Source organism: Neophocaena asiaeorientalis, unplaced genomic scaffold (assembly GCF_003031525.2).
Source record: "Neophocaena asiaeorientalis asiaeorientalis breed wild unplaced genomic scaffold, Neophocaena_asiaeorientalis_V1.1 scaffold487, whole genome shotgun sequence".
Lineage (NCBI taxonomy): Eukaryota > Metazoa > Chordata > Mammalia > Artiodactyla > Phocoenidae > Neophocaena > Neophocaena asiaeorientalis.
In genome coordinates this window covers 202,645-210,271 of record NW_020173398.1, presented here as the reverse complement: position 1 = coordinate 210,271, position 7,627 = coordinate 202,645, and the positions used below count along the sequence as shown (strand labels likewise).

At 36.1% G+C, this 7,627-nt stretch overlaps 1 pseudogene; it reads right to left on the bottom strand.

The window, feature by feature from the left end:
• The window catches only part of LOC112401062 (S-phase kinase-associated protein 1 pseudogene), a 35,628-nt pseudogene extending 28,380 nt beyond the window's left edge, over window positions 1-7,248 (bottom strand).
• Window positions 7,249-7,627: the final 379 nt, after the last annotated feature.

The following is a 7,627-nucleotide window of genomic DNA, read 5'->3' as shown; positions in this document are numbered from 1 at the left end:
GACCCAAAACCTATGGGATGCAACAAAAGCAGTTCTCAGAGGGAAGTTTATAGCAATACAATCCTACCTTAAGAAACAAGAAACATCTCAAATAAACCACCTAACCTTACACCTAAAACAATTAGAGAAAGAACAAAAAAAAACCCCAAAGTTAGTAGAAGGAAAGAAATCATAAAGATCTGATCAAAAAATAAATGAAAAAGAAGTGAAGAAAACAATAGCGAAGATAAATAAAACTAAAAGCTGGTTCTTTGAAAAGATAAAGAAAACTGATAAACCATTAACAAGACTTATCAAGAAAAAAAGAAGATTCAAATCAGTAGAAATAGAAATGAAAAAGGAGAAGTAACAACTGACACTGCAGAAATACAAAGGATCATGAGAGATTACTACAAGCAACTATATGCCAATAAAATGGACAAACTTGAAGAAATGGAAAAATTCTTAGAAAAGCAAAACCTTCTGAGACTGAACCAGGAAGAAAGGGAAAATATAAACAGACCAATCACAAGCACTGAAATGGAAACTGTGATTAAAAATCTTCCAGCAAACAAAAGCCCAGGACCAGATGGCTTCACAGGCAAATTCTATCAAACATTTAGAGAAGAGCTAACACCTATCCTTCTCAAACTCTTCCAAAATATAGCAGAGGGAGAAACACTCCCAAACTCATTCTATGAGACCACCATCAACCTGATAGCAAAACCAAAGAGGTCACAAAGAAAGAAAACTACAGGCCAATATTACTGATGAACACAGATGCAAAAATCCTCAACAAAACACTAGGAAACAGAATCCAACAGCACATTAAAAGGATCATACACCATGATCAAGTGGGTTTATCCCAGGAATGCAAGGATGCTTCAATATATGCAAATCAATCAATGTGATAAACCATGTTAACAAATTGAAGGAGAAAAAACATATGGTCATCTCAATAGATACAGAAAAAGTTTTCAACAAAATTCTACACCCATTTAGATAAAAACCCTCCAGAAAATGGGTATAGAGGGAACTTACCTCAACATAATAAAGGCCATATATGAAAAACCCACAGCCAACATCATCCTCAATGCTGAAAAACTGAAACCATTTCTACTATGATCAGGAAAAAGACAAGGTTGCCCACTCTCAGCACTATTATTCAACATTGTTTTGGAAGTTTTAGCCACAGCAATCAGAGAAGAAAAAGAAACAAAAGGAATCCAAATTGGAAAAGAAGACTAAAGCTGTCACTGTTTGCAGATGACATGATACTATACATGGAGAATCCTAAAGATATCACCAGAAAACTACTAGAGCTAATCAATGAATTTGGCAAAGTAGCAGGATACAAAATGAATGCACAGAAATCTCTTGCATTCCTATACACTAATGATGAAAAATCTGAAAGTGAAATTAAGAAAACACTTCCATTTACCATTGCAACAAAAAGAATAAAATACCTAGTAATAAACCTACCTAAGGAGACAAAAGACCTGTATGCAGAAAACTATAAGACACTGATGAAAGAAATTAAGGATGATACAAATAGGTGGAGAGATATACCATGTTATTGGATTGGAAGAATCCAATGGCATAGACATATTTACACTACCAAATGTAAAACCGATAGCTAGTGGGAAGCAGCCACATAGCACAGGGAGATCAGCTCGGTGGTTTGTGACTACCTAGAGGGCTGGGATAGGGAGGATCAGAGGGAGGGAGAAGCAAGAGGGAAGAGATATGGGGATATATGTATATGTAGAGCTGATTCACTTTGTTATAAGGCAGAAACTAACACACCTTGTAAAGCAATTATACTCCAATAAAGATGTTAAAAAAAAAAAGGGTGCCTTGCAGAGATAATATAATGAAAGATGTAGCACAGTGCTTGGCACACACTGTGAACTCCCAAAATGAGAGTTATTATTGCTGTGATCTCAGGAGTATTGCTTTGGCATAACTGAAGTTGCTGCCTTCTTCAAAAAACTATAGAGTAAACCCTTTGGAATAAGCTATATTCACCATGAACCATCTGTGTGGGAAGGTTGTATTTGTAGGATATATGTCTGTGGATAGGTGAGGAACTATGAATGAACTTGGGATGAATACCTGTGTTGAAAATTGGGGTTCAGTGTCGATTAATGCTTTGACCTAAGGTCTCTACAAGTATTTGTTTGTACTGCACTTTTTTTTTAAAAAATTGAAGTAAAGTTGGGACCTCCCTGGTGGCCCAGTGGTTAAGACTCTGCACTCCTAATGCAGGGGGCCTGGGTTCGATCACTGGTCAGGTAACTAGATCCCATATGCTTGCCACAACAAAGATTTCACATGCCACAAGTAAGGAGCCCTTGAGCCACAACTAAGGGGCCTGCCTGCTGCAAAACTAAGACCTGGTACAACCGAATAAATAAATATATATATATATTTAAAAATTGAAGTAAAGTTGATTGACAATATTCTGTTAGTTTCAGGTGCACAGCAAAGTTGTATATATATATATATAATTTTTCATATATATGAAAAAGAATATACATATTCTTTTTCAGATTCTTTTCTATTATAGCTTATTACAAGATATTAAATATAGTTCCCTGTGCTATACAGTAGGTCCACGTTGCTTATCAATTTTACTATAGTAGTGTGTATCTGTTAATCTCAAACTCCTATTTTTATCTGCTCCCCATTTCCCCTTTGGAATCCATAAGTTTGTTTTCTATGTCTGTGAGTCTATTTATGTTTTGTAAGTTCCTTTGTATAATTTTTTTAGATTCCACTTATAAGTGATAGCATATGATATTTATCTTTCTCTGATGTATTTCACTTAGTGTGATATTCTCTAGGTCCACCCACATTGCTACAAATGACATTACTTCATTCTTTTTATGGCTGACTAATATTCCATTGTATATATAAACCACGTCTTTTTTTATCCATTCGTCTGTCCATGGACATTTAGGTTGCTTCCATGTCTTGGCTATTGTAAATAGTGCTGCTATGAAGACTGGGGTGCCTGTATCTCTCCCCTTTTTTTAAACATCTTTATTAGAGTATAATTGATTTAAAATGGTGTGTTAGTTTGTGCTAACAAACTCTCTTCCCTCTTGCATCTTCCTCCCTCACTCCCACCCTTCCTATCCCACCCCTCTAGGTGGTCACACAGCACTAAGCTGATCTCCCTGTGCTATGCGGCTGCTTCCCAGTAGCTATCTATTTTACGTTTGGTAGTGTATATATGTCCATGCCACTCTCTCTCTTTGTCCCAGCTTACCCTTCCCCCTCCCTCTCCCTGTATTCTCAAGTCCATTCTCTAGTAGGTCTGAGTCTTTATTCCCGTCTTGCCCTTAGGTTCTTCATGACCATTTTTTTTGTTTTTGTTTTTTTTTTAGATTCCATATATATGTGTTAGCATATGGTATTTGTTTTTCTCTTTCCGACTTACTTCACTGTGTATGACAGACTTGAGGTCCATCCACCTCACTACAATTCACACAATTTCGTTTCCTTTTATGGCTGACTAATATTCCATTGTATATATGTGCCACATCTTCTTTATCCATTTCATCATTAGTGTATAGGAATGCCAGAGATTTCTGTGCATTAATTTTGTATGCTGCTACTTTACCAAATTCATTGATGAGCTCTAGTAGTTTTCTCGTCATATCTTTAGGATTCTGTATTTATAGTATCATGTCATCTGCAAAAGGTGACAGCTTTACTTCTTCTTTTCTGATTTGGATTCCTTTTATTTCTTTCTCTTCTCCGATTCCTGTGGCCAAACCTTCCAAACCATGTTGAATAATAGTGGTGAGAGTGGGCAACCTTGTCCTGTTCCTGATCTTAGTGGAAATGGTTTCAGTTTTTCAGCATTGGGGACAATGTTGGCTGTGGGTTTGTCATATATGGCCTTTATTATGTTCAGAAAGTTCCCTCTATGCCTACTTTCTGGAGGGTTTTTTTTTTTTTTTTTGGGGTACATGGGCCTCTCACTGTTGTGGCCTCTCCCATTGCAAAGCACAGGCTCCGGGCGCACAGGCTCAGCAGCCATGGCTCATGGACCCAGCTGCTCTGCAGCATGTGGGATCTTCCCAGACCTGGGCACGAACCCGTGTCCCCTGCATTGGCAGGTGGACTCTCAACCACTGAGCCACCAGGGAAGCCCATCTGGAGAGTGTTTATCATAAATGGGTACTGAATTTTGTTGAAAGCTTTCTCTGAATCTATTGAGATCATCATATGGATTTTCTTCTTCAATTGGTTAATATCGTGTATCATATTGATTTGTGTATATTGAAGAATCCTTGCATTCTTGGGAAAAACCCCACTTGATCATGGTGTATGATCCTTTTAATGTGCAGTTGGTTTCTGTTTGCTAGTATTTTGTTGAGGATTTTTGCATCTATGTTCATCAGTGATATTTTCCATTTTATTGACATATAGTTGCTTGTAGTAATCTCTCATGATCCTTTGTATTTCTGCAGTGTCAGTTGTTACTTCTCCTTTTTCATTTCTATTTCTACTGATTTGGGTCTTCTCCCTTTTTTTCTTGATAACTTTGGCTAATGGTTTATCAATTTTGCTTATCTTCTCAAATAACCAGATTTTAGGTTTATTGATGTTTGCTATTTTTATTTATTTTCATTTTGGATGATCTGTCCATTGGTGAAAGTGGGGTGTTAAAGTCCCATGATATGATTTTGTTACTATTGATTTCCCCTTTTATGGCTGTTAGTACTTGCCTAATGATTGAGGTGCTCCTATGTTCGGTGCATAAATATTTATCATTGTCATATATTCTTCTTGGATTGATCCCTTGATCATTATGTAGTGTCCTTCTTTGTCTCTTGTAACAGTGTTTATTTTAAAGTCTATTTTTTCTGATATGAGAATTGCCACCCCAGCTTTCTTTTGATTTCCATTTGCATGGAATACCTTTTCCCATCCCCTCCCTCACTTTCAGTCTGTATGTATCCCTAGGTCTGAAGTGGGTCTCTTGTAGACAGCATATATACGGATCTTGTTTTTGTATCCATTCAGCCAGTCTATGTCTTTTGGTTGGGGCATTTAATCCATTTACATTTAAGATAATTATCAATATGTATGTTCCTATCTTAATTGTTTTGGGTTTGTTATTGTAGGTCTTTTCCTTCTCTGTTTTTCCTTCCTAGAGACGTTCCTTTAGCATTTGTTGTAAACCTGGTTTGGTGGTGCTGAATTCTCTAGCTTTTGCTTGTCTGTAAAGGTTTTAATTTCTCCATCAAATCTGAATGAGATCCTTGCTGGGTAGCATGTATCTATTCATATTAGAGTTTTCTTCTTTTCTGGGTATATGCCTAAGAGTGGTATTACTGGATCATATGGTAACTTTATTTTTAGTTTTTTTTTTTTTTTTTTTTTTTTTTTTTTGAGTCTCAACCACTGCGCCACCAGGGAAGCCCTATTTTTAGTTTTTTGAGAAACCTCCTTACTATTCTCCATAGTGGCTGTAGTAATTTACATTCTCACCAACAGTGTAGGAGTGTTCCCTTTCCTCCACACCCTCTCCAACATTTATTATTTGAAGACTTTTTGATGATGGCCATTCTGACGAGTGTGAGGTGATACCTCATTGTAGTTTTGCTTTGCATCTCTCTAATGATTAGCAATGTTGAGCATCTTTTCATGTGCATGTTGGACATCTGTATGTCTTCTTTGGAGAAATGTCTATTTAGGTCGTCTGTCCCTTTTTTGATTGTGTTGGGGTTTTTTTGATATTGAGCTGTATGGGCTGTTTATATGTTTTGGAAATCAATCTCTTGTGGGTTGCATCATTTGCAAATATTTTCTCCTGTTCCATAGGCTGTCCTTTTGTTGCCAATAAGTGGTGCCAGACAGTTACATATAGAAGAATGAAACTAGAACATTCTCTAACAGCATATACAAAAATAAACTCAAAACGGATTAAAGATATAAATGTAAGACAGATACTATAAAAAACTCCTAGAGGAAAACACAGGTAGAACACTCTGACATAAATCACATCTATATATATATATTTTGATATGCCTCCTAGAGTAATGGAAATAAATGCAAAAATAAACAAATGGGACCTAATTAAACGTAAGAGTTTTTGCACAACAAAGGAAACTGTAAACAAAATGAAAAGGCAACTTTCGTTTTGTTTGGGAATGGGAGAAAATATTTGTACTTCACTTTTGTTGGTGATATTGAGTCACCTGGAACCATCCTTGTCGGTCCAAGTCCTTCTTTCAGAGTACTTTTGAGAGTAGATTTTCTTTTTTAAAATTTTTGTAGCACTCTAGGCCAAATAGCAAATATATGGATGTATAACTTTCTTGGTTTGGCCATAAGTGTACAATCCTCTTCTGCAGCTGTACTGCCAGGTTCTTCAGGTATAAACTAAGAAGAATGCTGTGCCCACTTTAAAGGCTTAAGAGAGAGTTTTTCATTGAAATAGTTTTAGAACAAAGAAAAGGAAATTCTACTTTACACAGTGGGCAAATGATAACTATGTGAAACTTTTTACCAGTTAATGTTATATGGTGACTGCCGATTCTCAGTGAAATCACAGACCCTTGTAAGCCCCACAAGAGCTGGGTCATCTTCATCTTGTCATCATATCCCTAGTGCTGAGCACTGTATCTGACACATCACAGGCACCAAATAAATATCTGTTGAATAAATGAATGAAGGGTGAATAGTATTGAAAAGGTTTAGGTATGCTCAAAGATAGCAGAGCCTTAACATAATCCGAGGGAAAGTTGATAAGTATTTTTTGGGTATACTGGCTTGTTTATGTTGACACTGATGTAATAACTGTCATACTATCCCAGTAAATATTCCTTAGTACCATTTTCAGTGAGAGAATATTTCACTGGATGAATCCTTGAGCAGATGAAGTTCTTGAGAATTCCAGGTGGGTAGGTTTAGAGAGTTCATATCTGAATGGACATTGTTAAACAAACAGACTGAAGAAAGGAATCAAAACGTTAATGAAGTTTTTACATTCCACTTTTAACCTGAAACCTAGGAGCCTTCAGATGCTTTCTGTACTCTTTTGTATTTTAAGTCACAATAGATTGTTTCTGCCTCTCTCAAAATTTCCCACTTGTTTTGTCATTTAGGAGGCCCCTTCAGAGCTTACCTTGTTGTTAAGCAGAACTGACCAAAGGTGAAATTTTTCTGTTTAATGCAGACCTTAGAAGTTACCACCTGATTCTCAAATAGGGCTGAAAGACAAATGCTGGTATCATGTTCAAGATGCATTGTCCCTTGAATTCCTGTCTCTAAATATATCAGCCTTTTAACAGCAGCATGGTGATAACTAACGTGGAATTACTTACATTGGTAATATTTCTTTAGAAGGCAAAATTAGGCTTTTATATTTTGTTTTCATTACATTTAAGAAAGAATGTATCACATCCATATAAAGTAAAACTAGAAATTCCATTTTGGTGTTTTGTATTCAAAATGGTACAGCACCTTTGTTACTATAAGAGGTTTCTGATGAAAAACACCTCCTCAAATTAAAGAGTTTCTGGACAGTATGCAATTTTGATAACTTGTCATTTTATAGAATGATACCTGTTTTCAATAATATGTAACTGTCATATTTTCTCAATGAACCTCAAATATTTCTAATATT